The sequence below is a fragment of the Canis lupus genome, chromosome 4, assembly GCF_003254725.2.
Source record: "Canis lupus dingo isolate Sandy chromosome 4, ASM325472v2, whole genome shotgun sequence".
Classification (NCBI taxonomy): domain Eukaryota; kingdom Metazoa; phylum Chordata; class Mammalia; order Carnivora; family Canidae; genus Canis; species Canis lupus.
In genome coordinates, this window is record NC_064246.1 from 85,986,546 (window position 1) to 86,003,183 (window position 16,638).

At 36.7% G+C, this 16,638-nt stretch overlaps 1 long non-coding RNA gene across 1 annotated transcript; it reads right to left on the bottom strand.

Moving 5' to 3' along the window:
- Positions 1-11,118: 11,118 nt before the first annotated feature.
- LOC112652776 (uncharacterized) lies at positions 11,119-15,508 on the bottom strand. Its single transcript, XR_003131699.3, has 3 exons — positions 14,691-15,508; positions 13,300-14,499; positions 11,119-11,496 (listed from the first exon to the last, which is right to left on the bottom strand). It is a non-coding gene; the product is annotated as an uncharacterized LOC112652776 (long non-coding RNA).
- Between the last annotated feature and the right edge of the window lie 1,130 nt (positions 15,509-16,638).

The following is a 16,638-nucleotide window of genomic DNA, read 5'->3' on the forward strand; positions in this document are numbered from 1 at the left end:
GTCTCAAAAGAGGCTGTCCTGTGAGGAGGAATCATTTGAATGGGTTCCAAAAAATTCACAGAAATTGTTTTTCCAAGATATCACACAATTAAACTGCCACATCAGAAAATTGCCAACAATAGGCTGTAGGCATCCACTCTGCTCTAATCTAAAGGTTTTCAGGTTTCCTAAAAAACTTCTTTTAAAATGTCAGCGGTAGCTGTGCTGTAAATCCATGATTAGTGCAGTGATGTTTGGATGGAGGGATGAGGTCAAGAGAGGCAACCAAGCAGACCATAATTCGAAACGCGAACTCGTATATTTTTGTAAACGTGTGGAGGGACACAGTTAATGTGACAACAATGCTATTTATATTATTGATTTAGCAAAGTACTCATTTGCATTAATGCAAGAGCATTTCTACTTCAGAGAAGCAATGTCAGGATAATAATTTCATAATATATGAGTATTTGATTATTTAAGAAAACAGCCAAGAAAGGCCAAGGTTAATAAGGAGAAGTCAGTTGGTCAGAGGAATATGCATCTTCTCTAATGGAGTTAAGTTAACTAGAAAGAATGAAAAGGGACTTCTAAGTCCAGAAAAATGTTCTTTTCGGGCCTAAACGTTAGGCTGCCAACCAGCCTCCCAATTATTTCCAATGGAGGAAATATACAGCAGTCAATAAGTAAAGCTGTCTGTCCCTCAACCCATGACCTAGGATTGTGTGCACATCTTAGAAACTAGTGTCCAACTAAGTGTGACTCACCAATACTGATTGAGCTTCGGTTCTAACGCTCTAGGATTACTCAAATTTAATTGAAAGTTATTCAAATTCCAAAGTAAAACCGATTCCCTTTGAGTATAGGGGTGAGGGAGGGAGAAACTATATGGTTCAGATTTCATTTGTATGCTACCATTTTACATAAGTGCCTCTTGAATGGAGTTTATCTCTTTATTTCACTTTTTAATCTAATGAATACTTGGTCATCTGCTATTTGCAAGACATAGCTCCAATTTCTATGCGTAGAGCTGAAAGTAGAAAAGAGCACGGCTTTACTTATAAAGCTATTTTCAGTCACACTTATTGAAGACGTTGAATTCTATTGTTCCTAAAGAATTCATAAGGGGGGGGGGGGATAGGAATCTTGAAATCTAGATTTTCATCCTTGATTTACCACTATTTGTTCTCATTATTTTTGCCAAGTGTATTAACTTTTTCCAGTTGTTAGTAACATACAAAAAGTTACTGCCGAGCACTATTTTTATTTAAACTCACAAGTACTTAAAACTATTTGGCTGCTTGTGTGGCATGCACTCTATAAAGAAATAGTGTCAGTTACCATCACATACAAGTATTTATATAAAATGTGGTTAAATGAATGCAATAAATTATTTACCTACACACAACTATCCTGTCATCATGTTTCTGATATCTCTTGAACTGTGCTGAGAACAAAGCACGGCTACAGGAACTTGAGGGTATAATTTGCAAATGTTTACAAAGGGATAGTCTAGATAGAAAAATCTCAAAGACTGAATATGCATGACTCATGAACGTTAGCAAAACTTATGCAAGATGATGTATGGCTACAGAATATTTGGGCACAATGGTCTAGACCAGTGGTTCTCAAACTTTAACATACCTAATAACTGAAGAGCTTACTAAAATGCAGATTGCTGGGCCCCCCTCACAAAGTATCTGGAATGGCACCCAATAATGTGCTTTTCTGACAAATTCTTACTGGCCCAGGGAGCACACTTTTAGGACCACGATCTAGACTATACATGTATAGTCATGTATAGTGTACACTAGACATATATAATTAGACCAGTGGTCATATATATTAGTCTTTAAAAGAGTCTAGGCCAGAAGTTCTATGATATACAATTCATATTCAACTATAGGGCAAAGCCCAGGGCATATTTAAGCCTCTACTAGGCACCCTAAGTGTGTAACTCTTTCCTAAGTGTAGAATTCTGTTAAAAAATAAGCAGCTGTTCACGAGGGCATTATGCTAAGTGAGGTAAGTCAGAGAAAGACAATTACTGTATGATATATATGTGGGATCTAAAAAGTCAAACTTATAGAAATAGAGTAGAGTGGTATTTACCGGGGGGGGCGGGGATGGAGAGGAAAAGGACTGGGAAAATCTTGGTCAAAATATACAAACTTGGAGTTAGAACATGAGTAAGTTCTACCTAACGCATGGCATTGTGATCATAGTTAGCAATACTGAATTGCGTACATAACTGCTAAAAGAGTGGATCTGAAATGTTCTCACCACAAAAAGAAACGATAATTGTGTGACATAGTAGATATGATCACTAATGTTATGGTGGTAGTTATATTGCAATATAGAAGAATATCAAGTCAACATGTTGTACATCTTAAACGTACACAATATTAAAAAAAAATGGCTGGCTAAAAGTAGTGCAGTGCACTATTTAGGGTTAGAAGTTTGTGGATCAGTACCTATAAAGCCACATAGAGTATGACGAATATTTTTAAAAATCTAAACTTCCAGGGAGCCTGGTGACTCAATCAGTTAAGTGTCTGCCTTTGGCTCAGGTTATGATCTAGGAGTTCCGAGACCTAGACCCACATGGAGCCCCACGTGGGGCTCCCTGCACAGTGAGGAGTCTGCTTCTCCCTCTGCCCCTCATCCTGCTCATTCTCTCACTCTCTCTCTCTGAAATAAATAAATAAATAAATAAATAAATAAATAAATAAATAAATAGTCTAAAAAAATCTGAACTTCCCAAAGGTGTTTAAACCAGCCATACTTCTAATTATGATTGTGTAATTGATAGCTATATAATATGTGTAAGCCATAGTTCCATTTTTCTTAGCAAAAACAAACAAAAATTCTCAAAGATTAAATCCAGTCAAATAAAGTGATAAAATATATTTTTTTTTTATTTGAACGGGTTAAAGAAATGACAAAGCATGATTTGCACATTCATATAGATCCAAGGAAAGGTTTTTCAGTTTTGTTTCAAATGCATCAAATTCACCTGAATATCTGAATTGTTAAAAGCCTCCTAGAGATTTCCAATCTGCAAACAACTGAGAATTACTAAAAATTCAGAAACTATGCGTATTAATACTAAAGAATATAGCATATATTTAGGGACTTTAGCAGTATGGAAACAGAAAATCATTAAATTGTAGAAAGAAGAAAATGCTGGAAAATATTGTTATCTTTTTCCTAGGTGTACCAAAGTGAATGAACAACATTTATAGGTAGTTCTAAGCACAGACCCTCAGATGTGCTGGTATACTAGATTATCTAGGCTTTAAACGTGACTGATGTCTGAATCTTATCCTCGAAGACTCTGAATTAATTATTCTGGGATACAGCTTAGGCATCCGTAATTTAAAGCCTTCCTCAGGTGATTTCTTTATAAATTTTAAACCACAGAATTTGATAGCAATGAGTAGGAAAATTAGCATGCATTTCAAATAACGTTGTTAGGAGAAATGAGTAGACATCTGGATTCATAACTCAATGCATACAAAATGGATACATAATGGATCATCATTTCAGATAAAAATATTGAGACTTTGAAAGTCTTAAAATAAAACATAAGATTTTTTCCGACATACATTCTTACACTTGAGAAGGTTATTTGAGCACAAGTCTATACATATACAAAATACATTAATGCTTACAAATGAATTGACAAATCCTGAAAACTCTAAAACCAAAAATCCACTTAAAATATTAATGTCCTGTTGATATATGAAAATATGTTCAACTGCCACAACATGCTAACTGGGCCTAATTTGTTTCCCTGTTGGTAGGTCATGACACAGTCATGCTTCTTGCATGTGGGCTTCAAAGGGAGAGAGTATGAGATTTGATTCATCCTTAACACTCAGGATTCTTTAAACAACAATCATTTCCCAATAAGCTTAAGGGATTACACTAAAATTATACTTAATTTTTTTTCATGCAAGATACTAATCCCATTAGTCAACACTTTACATGTGGTGATTATACAAAATTAATTATTTTTAAAAATCTATTCATGAATTATCTTCCACTGAATCATAGAAGTTTCACGTTGTATGGAAACTTACTTATCATCAATCTCGTCCCTTAACAAAATTAACAGTCTATTTCTTACAGGTCAACATGTTACCTCTTCAACTTCTAAAGGAATTATCCACCAAAAATATGATTTTTAATAGTGTAGATGATAAACCCAGTATTAATCACAAGTATGGTTGATTAGCAAAGCATGATCTTAAATTGTAATGCCATGCATACCACATGGGAGCTTTTATAAGTGACTTGTCAAGAAAAACACAGGGTTTCTATATCCACAGCTCCTCTGCTTAGGACTCTGGTAGGGCTGTGCCAGACATATGTGCTTCAGAAACTAGGTTGAGAGAAGAGCAGCTTTTTTCCATCTTTGTAAGAAAGCAATAATCATTGATATGACTAATTTTCTGGGAACGTGAAAGCTCTATGGCAGACTGTGGGATCTTGACATGACCTTTTGCAGTGTGCTGCTGTCAGACATCTGATATAAAAGATATACAGCGTATCTTGAGAAATAGCTATAAAACTTTGTATATATATAAAATATATATTTATATATAATTTTATATATGATTATGTATATGAAATGTTTCACAATGGCAATCATTTAATGTGAAATACAAATAACATTTTAATGACATTCAATTCATCCCTCTACATGTACAGTCTAACTGTAGAGGATAAGAGATGGAAATTAAAATAAAATTTAATTGCACATGACAAATCTTTAGGACTGTCTCTTCCTTCATAAGGAAGGTAGTTATGCAACTCCTCCTGTCTGAAGCAAATATTGACCCAGAAGACTCAGTAGAAGACTACAGAGACTTTTATCTACAACCATTTAGGCCATATTTCATTGATCCATTTTGCATTGGATGTGGGGTGGGGAAGGGAAACAAAACTAGAGCAAAAATAAGTACTCTAACCTTGCAAGTATAACAAAAAGTGATTCTAAAGTACATAAAGAGGAGTAAGGGGTACAAACTTCCAGTAATAAAATAAATGTCATGAGATGAAACTACAGCAGAGTGAATATAGTCAATAATATTGTAATAACACCGTTTTTTGACAGATCATGACTGCACTTAATTGTGGTGAGCACTGAGGAATTGCTGAGGCAGTGTGGTGTACACCTGAAACTAATATAATGCTGTCTGTTAATTAAATTTCAGTTTAAAAAAGTAAGTCTAGGGACACCTGGGTGGCTCAGGGGTTCAGCGTCTGCCTTTGGCTCAGGATGTGACCCTGGGGTCCTGGGATCGAGTTCCACATTGAGCTCCCTGCATGGAGCCTGCTTCTCTCTCTGCCTATGTCTCTGCCTCTCTCCCTGTGTCTCTCATGAATAAGTAAATAAAATCTTTAAAAAAAGAAAAGTAAATCTAGTGGCAAATAACTTTTTTTTTTTTTTCTGATTCCTTATCCAAGGAGTACACCTTTTGGTGTACAAAATGCACCAAGTATCTTTGAGATGATTAAAGATGGTCTCTAACACTTCTGATCTTAGTTCTTATAATATGCATCATAATATATTTTTTTATTCTGAAACTGGATTAATTCTTCAGTCAGTCCCCAAATGCCATCAACAACATCAAGCAGACCTATCTACACAGGATGGATTTGTCATGAAGTTCTCAGCTCGAGCTCTATTCCGCTTGCAGTGCACATTCTCGAGGTATGATTATGGAGTGGTAGCCCACAGCCCAGTCGAAGAGATGAGCAGCTAATGATTCCCATGTTTCTACACTGATCATCTCAAAAGAGACAAAAATTTCATACAGTGTCTATGGCAGAGCCATAGGTATTGGAAAACCTCAAAATATTTTTTAAATAATTTTTTCTTCCTTCCCACGGGCAGCCTTTCAGGTCACAGTCAAAGAATTAACAGATGCTTTCTTTTAGACAGATGTGTCCGTTCAACCCCATTGAAGAACATCCAAAATAACTTCTACAGAGTTCATTTCATAAGCGCATTCATTTTACGTTAATTGATACCAGAGTTTGATCTCCTTATTGACGTTTGAGAATATACCCTAAATTCATGGCACAAAGAAAAAGGTCTGAAATAAAATATAAACATTATTTTTTAATTCTTTATTTCATTTGTAAAACTGAGGCTCAATAGAGAGAATACGAAAGAAAATTATCTTACCATACCCAGTATAAACTAGGTACTTATTCTCCACAGAATAAAAAAATATATATATTCACAGAAAATGTACGTTTTTAATAAGTAGGATGTAAGGATTATCAGGAGTAAATCTGGTATCTTTCTACCTGGGTATATTATCTCCAATATCTACTATGTTCTTTAGTCATATTTTTAATAAGATGGCTTATGCCTTCTTTATTGCTTATTCCTGAAGTCAAGAAAGAGCAATGAATACTGTCAGTCTTACACTCAGTCAACTGAATAAATCTATCATGAATACTAATATTTGGTTAATTTTATTAGGTCGACAGTATGCAATCTGTGTAATTATATCCATACACGCTTGGGAACGTAAACACACACACACACATATACACACTTGTGGTGAACATTGAATTGCATCACTTTCTACCATTCTCTGTGTCCTAAACCCAGGCCCACTTACCTTCAGTTACATTTCGAGATCTGCATTTTCTTTCCTCTAGGGGAGAAGCCCGTTTACCTTTATTGTTTTTGAGGAACGGCTGATTACTAGCCAAGAGCCACCAGGCGATTCTCCTCCTAAGGAAAAAAAAAAAAAAAAAAAAGGAAAAAACACCATTTTGAAGAGTCTTGTAAGGTGTTCTGGAAACTTAGCTGTTCATTACCAGCTGAGTGCACTACTCCGTGCCTCTTCTCTTAATGGAAGCCTTTACATCTATTAGAATATCAGCAGTTATCAGAGATTCTCCAATAAAGACACCAAGTTAACACTATGTAATCTAGCATTTTCCAAATATTTTTCACAGTAGGAGATTTCATTTGCGTGCCTATTTATTTCCCCTAAAACATTATCATCTCCTACTTCCGGGATTTTGCTCTATTGTCACTAGCCTTGCTCCATTCTCTGTAGTTCTAATGATTGCTTGATTTATTAGACATTTATTGGTTACCTTTTTTTCTAATTTAACAACCTTCTTCACTGCACTGTAAATACTACAAGAGCAGAACTTTATCTGTTGAGCTTTCTGTTTTATCACTAATATTTAGAAACTTGTTTTTCTCTAGCAAATATTGAAACAAAAGACTCTGTTGCAAAGAATGAGTTTCATTGAGCTTTCATGATTTCAAGCTTCTCTGTCTTCCTTATTTTTTTTTTCATATTCTAAACTCAGGACTACATTCTATCTGATAGACAGTAGAATTTAAATAACCAATCAATCAATCAATCCATATTTCAGCACTTGGCAAACCTATCAGATTGCGAAAACTCACATCTATTTTATTTTTGATCCCTCCTTTTCTACTAATATGTAATGGATATACAGGTATCATAAGTCCAGATAATAAAGTCGACAGTAATGTGTTAGAAGTTTCCTATTACATCATTTGTACTAAGAACAGATATTTAAAAAATCCTTATTGGTAATCTTTTTTGGCCAAAAAAAGATTATTATCATTATTATTATCATTATCATTATCATTAAAGATTATTATCATTATCATTTCTTACTGATAATGTTTCAAAATTAAAAGAAACTGGTTTTGGTTTTGGGGTCTTCACCCCGTTTTTTTCTTTGCCGGTACTATTTTACAAAGCTCCAGCGGAAGCTTCAATCATTCTGTTTCATGAACCTTGCCAAGTTTTCATCCAGTCTGAAAAAAAATAACACTTTTCCAAATCAGATAAACCTAGGAGCTTTAATGTACTGAGTGGGTAGTCTTTAAAACAGGGTTAGAAAGACCAAGCCACCTGGTCATGTTATAAAGTCTGGCTCTACCCAATTTTGTCCTCTCTTGGTTTCTTTCTGCAAGCAATACGCTGCCAGAAAGTCAAATGGCTTTCAGCTGGGCAGTCAACAGGCCTTCTTTACTATAAAACAGCTCACTTCCTATCTGAGCACAGCTCATTCTCTTGAACTGTGAACACTTTTTTCCTCTTGGTTAAGACTCTAATGTTGTCCTATAGACTCATAGTTTCTGTTATAGTTTCCCCAGAAAAGCCTATGTTCTTTCAAATCATAAAACATTGGTTTTCACTTCTGCTGGGAAAATTGCAAATCTTGCTAGGTTTTCCTGTCTGTGTATTAGATAATGACTCCTTTCAAGATCTTGCTTTTCACAAGAGTGTGGAAATAGAGATGTTCCATAGGTTGTTGTCAACGTAAATGCTGTGCTATATTAAGGCAGGTAACGAAGCCTTCCTTTCCAGCCTTTTCTATAGAATTGTTTTTGCACATAAATACATTCTCTATATGTTCGTCCTTTAGATTCTAAAATTTCAAGTCATAGCAGGAGGGTAATTTGGATATAGAGAAGTAATGTGTTCGGTACCTTGACTTGCTTTACAGAGCTTTGTTTTACCTCATTTGGATAGATTTTGTTTTATTGTGAGAAACACCCTCTATAATAGATTTTGTCCAATTTACAAAACAAATAGGATGGAAAGAAATAAAGAGCACAATGCTTTCTTCTACTCAAAAAAGAAAGTTCGCTGGCTTTCATTTATCCTTACTGGAAGTCCCATTTTTTAAATTATTTTTCTGAGAAAGTTTGTGTGCTCTGAACAAAGATGAATCAGTTTGATTTTAAAGTATTACAGCCCTGATATATTGTTTGCAAGACACTTACTCATAGTGCTACTTGAAATGGAAGTTTGGCAGGAGTAAAGGTTAATACCAGAGTAACTCTTTCAATTACTGTCTCAGAAATCTGCCTCTAAAATGCTTTTAGATTACTCATTTCAGAAATATGCTGTGAATCGCATTCACATAAGAGGTCTCTTCTGTCTTTCATCTGACTTCTGTTACCCATACTCTCCGTAAGTGTTCAGATCCTTGAGATCATATAATACGGTCTTTTCTTTGTGTAATATATCTTTGTTTTATATTGTGTGACAGAAGGTTAAAAAAACAGGAGAGTTATTATAAATTGAAGAATTGTAATTCATACAGTTACAGAGAAGTGAGAGAGCTTATAATATATTTGTTGATATAATAAATTCTAAACCATATTATGGCACAGTGTATCTGTCAGTTCATGTCAGCATAACAAAACACCATAGACTGAGTGACTTAATGAACAGAAATTTATTTCTCACAGTTCTGCAGCTGAAAGTTTAAGATCAAGGGGCCGACAGGTAAGTTTCATTCTGAGGCCTCTGCTCTTGGCTTGTAGGCTGCTGCCATCTTGCCCTATGATTATATGACCTTTTCTTATTTGCTTGGAGAGAGAAAAATCAGCTCTCTGGTGCCTCTTCTTGCAAGGGTACTAATCCCATCAGACAAAGGCATCAACCTCATGACCTCATCTAACACTAATTACCTCCCAAAGTCCCCATCTCCAAATGGTATCACCCTGAATTTAGCACTTCAACATATGAATATTTGAGGGACACAAACATTTAATCCACGATACCCAGTATCAACAACTTTATAGTTTATTATGTTAGAGACTAAGACTTTGATCCCCTGGGAGTTGAAGATATGTGTCAGCTGGATCCTCTGGGAAACGAATATTGAAATGGAGTTAAGAGCCCACATGGTTTATTAGAGGATAACACCAGTGAAGAGATAAAAGAAGGAAGAAGGAGAACTGGGCAGGGAAATCCTTAAAACCAAGGTGCATATCTGACACATGAGAAAGAATGAACAATAGTGCAGTCAGATGAGCAGACTGCAATCTAGATGTGACAAGATCATTCCAGTGTGGAACTGTAGAGCAAAGATCATCTGTCAGAAGAGTCCTGAATTAGACAGAAATAGCCAGTCTTTGGTATACTTACCATTGTCACTTATCAGTTCAGGCAATCCAAAAAGAGCATGACCTCTTTTCAAAAGCAAAGGAAGATTCTGAAGATTCTGAGGCTGGAGGCTGGAGGCTGGAGGCTGGAGGCTGTCAGCTAACTGCACTAATGTGAGGAGGACAAGGTAATGCGTTTCTATGGGTGCCATGCTCTCACCCTTGGGCCATGTGGGCCAAGTTCTACAAACACGTTAAAGGAGCAGTTCCTCCAGAGTTCTAGTTCTAGCAGACTTTTCTTTTTGAAAAAAAAAATGCAGAAGAAGAAGATTAATAAGATAAATTCAGCTTCACTAAAATTTGTGTGTGTGTGCATGTGTGTGTGTGATAAGTGGTACTTATCACCTACCTTGACACTATCCATTAACAATTTGTCAGCCTAACCTATCACCTTTATTGAGTCCACTGTCTTACTTGGTAAGACCCAAATTCTCCCTCCGGAGGGAGCTCAGCCTCTGATAAACATACTTTCTCAAGCTACTTTCACTGCACTTCTCCTTGTGTATAAATAGCTGGGTAATGAAGTAATAAGAATCGCCCTACTGGATGGTCTGAGTTTCCACACATTTTCCTCCTTGCCTTCAATAAGTAACAGCATCCCTACCACCTCTGGCTGGCCAGGGTCAGTTTTCCCTTCCAAGAGAGGCTCTTCCTCTTGTCTGACTCCCTGAGCACATGGAGTTCAAAATGCCCAACTGTCAACACTAGTTTGTAGTTCAGTGTAAACCTTGCTGTGTCCTCTGGAAAGAGTGCACAACCCATAGAGACCAGGCTTTCTAACCAGGAAAAACCCACTTTTGCAGACATGGGAATGACAGCAAGCAAAGCTGTTCTTACTATTCACCATTAGTTACCAGTTTCTTGTGTCTTTTCTATTAGGAACACAGCTCTATACAAGGCCTCTGATTTAGTGTTTACGTTAAATGCTAGAGAATAGCACTTCATCTCTACAGACTCTTGGCTCCATGCTTATGCCCTTGGTCATACCTTTAGGCCCTTCCAATGATCTATCTAGCCACTGTATCTAGATGGAGCATAAAGGGATAGAACCAATGGATCACATTTTCATGGGCCCACACCTGTACATCCTTTGCCATAGAGGTGTTCTTTCGTTGGACACTCTTTTGTAAAGAAATTCATATTTGTCAATTAAGCATTCTGTTACCATGGATGTTGGTGTGGTTGAAGGTTTATGGGCAAGAAAGGCAAACCCATTCTTGGAATAATTGTTTACATTTATGAGAAAGGAGAGAAGAACCTCAATATAACTTATTGAATTCCTCAGGGAATAGCTTCATACTAGTGCTTCAGAGTTGGCTGTTGCTGAGAGATTAGAGATTCAGGAGATACAGCAGCTGGATTACTTTGACATTAGGGAGCCCAAGCTGTTGGACTCACATAAGTCTGCATATGGCCACTCCACTTGTGTGTGTGCTGTGTCATTTCTGGAGTTGAGTGAAGACAAAGGTAGTAAAACATCAATTGATGGCCATTTTGTCTATTCCGTTCTTCAATGCCTCTTCCACGATGGATGATTTCTGTTGAGAATTAATACATGATACAAATATATTTGTACGTGTGCTCTCTTGGGTTTCCATGCACATGGTTCTATCCTAGTCCTCCTTGTCTCTAATCTTCAGTCCTTTCTGTTCCAAGTCCCCATACCACATCATTTGCTGCTGCGCATGAATAAATATATCTACTTGTCCTGCCTGGTAATCGTGTCATGGTGTAATATATTTGTATGTGTGTGTGCATGCACACCAATGTGTGCTCATTGTCTTGACACAGTTCTGAGCCCTAGATGCAAGCTAGTTAGTTCCCCTTCTTGAGTAAGCCAATAAGCACACAACTCCGATTAATTCTCTTTCTGACTTTCATACTCTGGGCCACTATACACCCTGGCAATTTCGCCAGGATCAAGTGGCTGAAAATGAGGAACAGCCCCTATGAATACCTAGAACCCTCTAGAATTATTCACGTTATCCAATCCTAGGCTTGATTCCCCTGCCTTGCCCTTTTCTTCACACAGAAACCAGAATAAAGGCTTTTGCCCGTAGCTACCCTTACTCTCTTCCTTATCATAGATCCTAGTGTTTCCCTTGAGTCCCATATGGCATGTTGTGTTCTCCCGGTGGAACTCTAAATATAACAAAATTGCAAAATTATTTCTAGTGTTCCTCTTTTGAACTGCACCTACCATCACCATACCTCACCCAAGGTATCATGGTTAAAACACAAGGATGAAGTAAATATATAGGATGGCTAGACAATTCAGATTGTTTTTGGCTATATTATGACAGAAGGAATGATAGTTAATAGACAGAAGGAATAGATGGTTAATAGTTAATACAATTATGTGTATTTTAGTCTATTTCAGGTAAATAAAACACCTTTTGATTATTTCTCTAGATTAAACACATATTTTCCAAATTGGTGATCACATACCATATACCGGTAGACACATTTATCCACACAACAGTGTTTGTCATGACATCTATGAGTGATATGCTATTTAATTGAAACTGTGGTGCTGTGCATTTATTCTCCAAGATCTCTCAAATTTCTCCAAACTAAACAGATGTATGATAGAAATCACTGCATTACATTATCTAGATCTTTAAAAGTGGCACCAATTTCTGCCACGTCTTGCCCCTCTGAAGGTAAAATGCTGGTTTTGATTCACTATCAAGGTAAAAGTGAAGACCTAGAGGGTTGTGGTCTCCCCATGATCATAATAGCTTTTACCACACAGATCAAGGACTCACTATTAGGACAAATTACAGAAAAAGCCCAAACATCTGTCCATTGAGAGTGGATAATGATGTGATATAATTTATACACATGCACACACACACACACAGCCATAAAAAAATAATGGAATCTTGCCTTTTGCAATAACATGGATGGAGCTAGACTATATTATGCTAAGCATAACAAATCAGTCAGAGAAAGACAAATGCTATATGCTTTCACTCACATGTAGAACTTAAGAAACAAAAGAGGTAAACATGGAGGAAGGAGAAAAGGGGGGAAGCAAACCATATAGATTCTTAATGATAGAGAACAAGCTGAGGGTTAATGGAAGGAGAGTGGGTGATGCATGGGCTAGATGGGTGATGGATGTCAAGGAGGGCCCTTGTTGGGATGTGCCCTGGGGATTCGACATAAGTGATGAATCCCTGCTCCTGAAACCAGTATTACACTATACATTAACTAACTAGAATTTATTTATTTATTTATTTATTTATTTATTTATTTATTTATTTATTTTTATTTTTTTTTACTAACTAGAAATTAAATAAAAACTTGATACAATCAATAGTAAAACAAGGACTCACTATTGAGTATATTCCAACTGCCAAGATTTTCAAGTTCAACTACGCTTCAGAACCTGGGAGATTTAACCAATGGGTCAGTCTTCAGGACATTGGTTCCACAAACCAGACTTTGGTCATAACTTTAATCATCGCTTGCCTCATGGCCACCCCTGTTTTAATAGAGAAGGCATGATGAGGCTTCGGTGTCATAAGTATCAGACGTAACTCAAACTCTGTGTCCAGTTGCTCTTGAAATGCTCGAGTGTCCCATTTCCAAGTGTATCACCTTAGTAAACAGCTGCAGCTGAAGGGGGAAATGCTGAGAGAATTGTTTCCCTGTGTAATTATTGTGAATGCTTCTATTTGGGAATTGAGCACCTCAATCCGTGCATCTTGGCCAAAAAATTGACTTGGAATTCTGTACATTGAGAAAAGGGTTATGACTTTATTTAGAATGACCACCCTTAGCCTTCTGCTCTTTCAATCTTACTTTCTTTTGATTATGGATATTCAGCAGAGCGACAGCCTCACATGTTGTGTTCTCAGGAATGCTGTTATGTTAACTATCTTCTGCTTGAATGCCACTCACTCCTCATTACAGTCCTTGTGACCACCCCTGCCATTGAGGGTTGCCACTGGCCTCTGTTGCTTTGATGCCCTGCTATCCCCGTGGCTATCAATACGTCAGGCCCTATCAGACTCTCCTAGAGTCACGTCTGACCAGGCCTCTGAGTAACGCTAGCGACCCTCTATCAGCACACTCCCAATAGCCTCTGTGAGTGCCGTGTCTTCTGAGTCTTCCTTTGAAGCATAATTTTCTGATGGTCTTTTGGACTCACATAGTGTATCCATTCTGGTATGGCCATTTTCCTGAGTCTTTTGTCGAGTCTTCCATTATCTGTCACGGTAATTCAAGCATTTCAACTTACCTCAGCATGGGACATTCTTTTTCTAGGCTTCTATGAGACATCCTACCAGCAATTTAGATGGCCATCCTACTCATCAATGTTAGATCCTTACAATGGGCAGAAATGACTTGTCCTAATTCCTCCACCATTGTGCATTCTTGAAGGGAAGCTGTTCAGGAAGAGAATGGCCTCAGCTTGAAACTCAGACTGATCCAGCAGGTGATGCAGCTGGGGGCTGTCAGCTATCCACGCTCCCTGTATCTGCACAGCAATTACATTCTTCAAAGGGGATCCAACTGGGACATCTCCATGGCTGCGTCAAGAAGTGAGCATAAAAATATGAAATTGATAAGGGAAGTAGCATTTTAAAATTCAAATTATTAAAATGACTTATTTTGGCATAGTTTTCAGAAAATTAATATTAGAAAATCAAAACATTTAGTTAGGTTAGCCAATGTTAGATGGGTAATTTACTTGCTTTGACAGTTTCAAAAATTCTACTACCTTCCATTCTGCTTGAAAGCCTGATATTAGGGATCCTTGGGTGGCTCAGCAGTTGAGCGCCTGCCTTCGGCCCAGGGTGTGGTCCTGGAGTCCTGGGATGGAGTCCCACATCAGGCTCCCTGCAGGGACACTGCTTCTCCTTCTGCTGTGTCTCTGCCTCTCTCTCTCTCTGTCTCTCATGAATAAATAAATTAAAAAATCTTTTTTAAAAAAAAGAAAGCCTGATATTAAATTAAATAATAAATATTTAATCAATGTGAAGTCATTACAATTTGTTTAATGAAGCATATGCATTTGTGTAAGCTATTTAAATGCTAATATTGGGGTCACTGATAAAATTTTACACTAACAGTCCCCAATAAAATATTCCACGAGGTCACTCCCACCTCAAATCCAGGACCTTGGTTAATATAATGCGTTGGTATTTGCCCTCATACAATGTTGTCTTAAGATCGTCATGCCTAAGATTACAGACCTTAGTAGAGACAGAGGCCCCACCATCCCAATTCTCCCAGCTGAGTCCACTTCCAGCGTATTGGCCCGCTGACTGTAGCTGCATGAGTGAGACCTGGTGATTCTAGGTGATTCCTGAAGCACCGATCAGGCATTTCACAGAATTGCAGGAAAAAGTACATTTTTTTTAAGTACATTAACTTTTTTGGTGCTTTGCTATGCAGCAATAGATAAAGGATGCAAGGTCCTTTCAAAAGCATCGGGGAGCCATCCATCAATCATCTTTTCAAAAGTAAAAACTGAAATGTCAATTTCATAAAGTAACAGATACTATCTGAGGAAAGAATGTCACAACCTATGTTTATTCAAACATAGACTCTAAATTATTCTTAGAAAAAAAAAAAACCTGCTTGTGAGTGTTAGAATAGGTATATTTTTTCACTTCTGATAGAATATAAACTTCTAGGCTATGCTTATTACAATATTCTTAAAAGCTTTCTATGGTGCTAAGTTCTTTGTTTTTAACATGTCATCTTTAATAAAATTTCAATGTGCATATCCACAGTACGGTGTAGAAATTCAATAGTGAATAAAATATATAAATATGGAAAGAATTTATGGGTTTAAAAATTCAATTCAGAAAAGAGATATTCCCTAATACATTCTGATTTTATTCTTTTATTTCACTTATTTGTTAAATACCTCGTATTTTCCAATAACTATGCTCTACATTTAATATGTAAAATTGAATAAGAAATGTCCTCAGCTTTCCCTAAAGGTAGAAATAGACAGCAATACAATAATAGAAGGGGACTTTAATACCCCATTTTCATCAATCATTTCATCATGGGAGAGATCACCCAGAAAATCAATAAGGAAACATTGGCCTTAAATATGACACATTAGTTGAGATGGACTTAAGAAATCTAGTCTTCCATTCTTTCAATATTCTGACCAGCAGATATGTAACTAGCAGTGATAATGCAGGGTTCCTGTACGAAATAAGACAATGAGTTTCCCAAGAAAAAGATATCAAGATGAGATTTAAAGATAAATGTAAAGATAAATTGGGTGGTCCATAAAGGACCTAGAAGAATTGGAGAATTGAGGTAGCTGTTGAGAGAATATCACTGAGAAGCTATTTTGAAATTTCATGGGAAAGTTCAGCAATGGCCACATTTTTCCAAGAATGAATCATGCTACAGTAAGACGGTTGCATATTCTGATGTGTATTCTCATCCTCAGCCGGTTGGACCGAACAAGCCACCAAAATAAGAAGAGACTTAGTTCTGATATTAACTATATCCTCAAGTTTGAGGAAATTGAGTGAGATTGAATGACTATAAGACAATTTTGAAAATTGTGAAGTATTTAAAAATTGAAGATTTGGATTTCAATTATTTCTCTTTATTTCATTAATCATGGATGATTAAACAAACTTGTAAAATCTTGTTAACTGCATCTTGACATTTAAATATTCAGAATTGACTTTAGA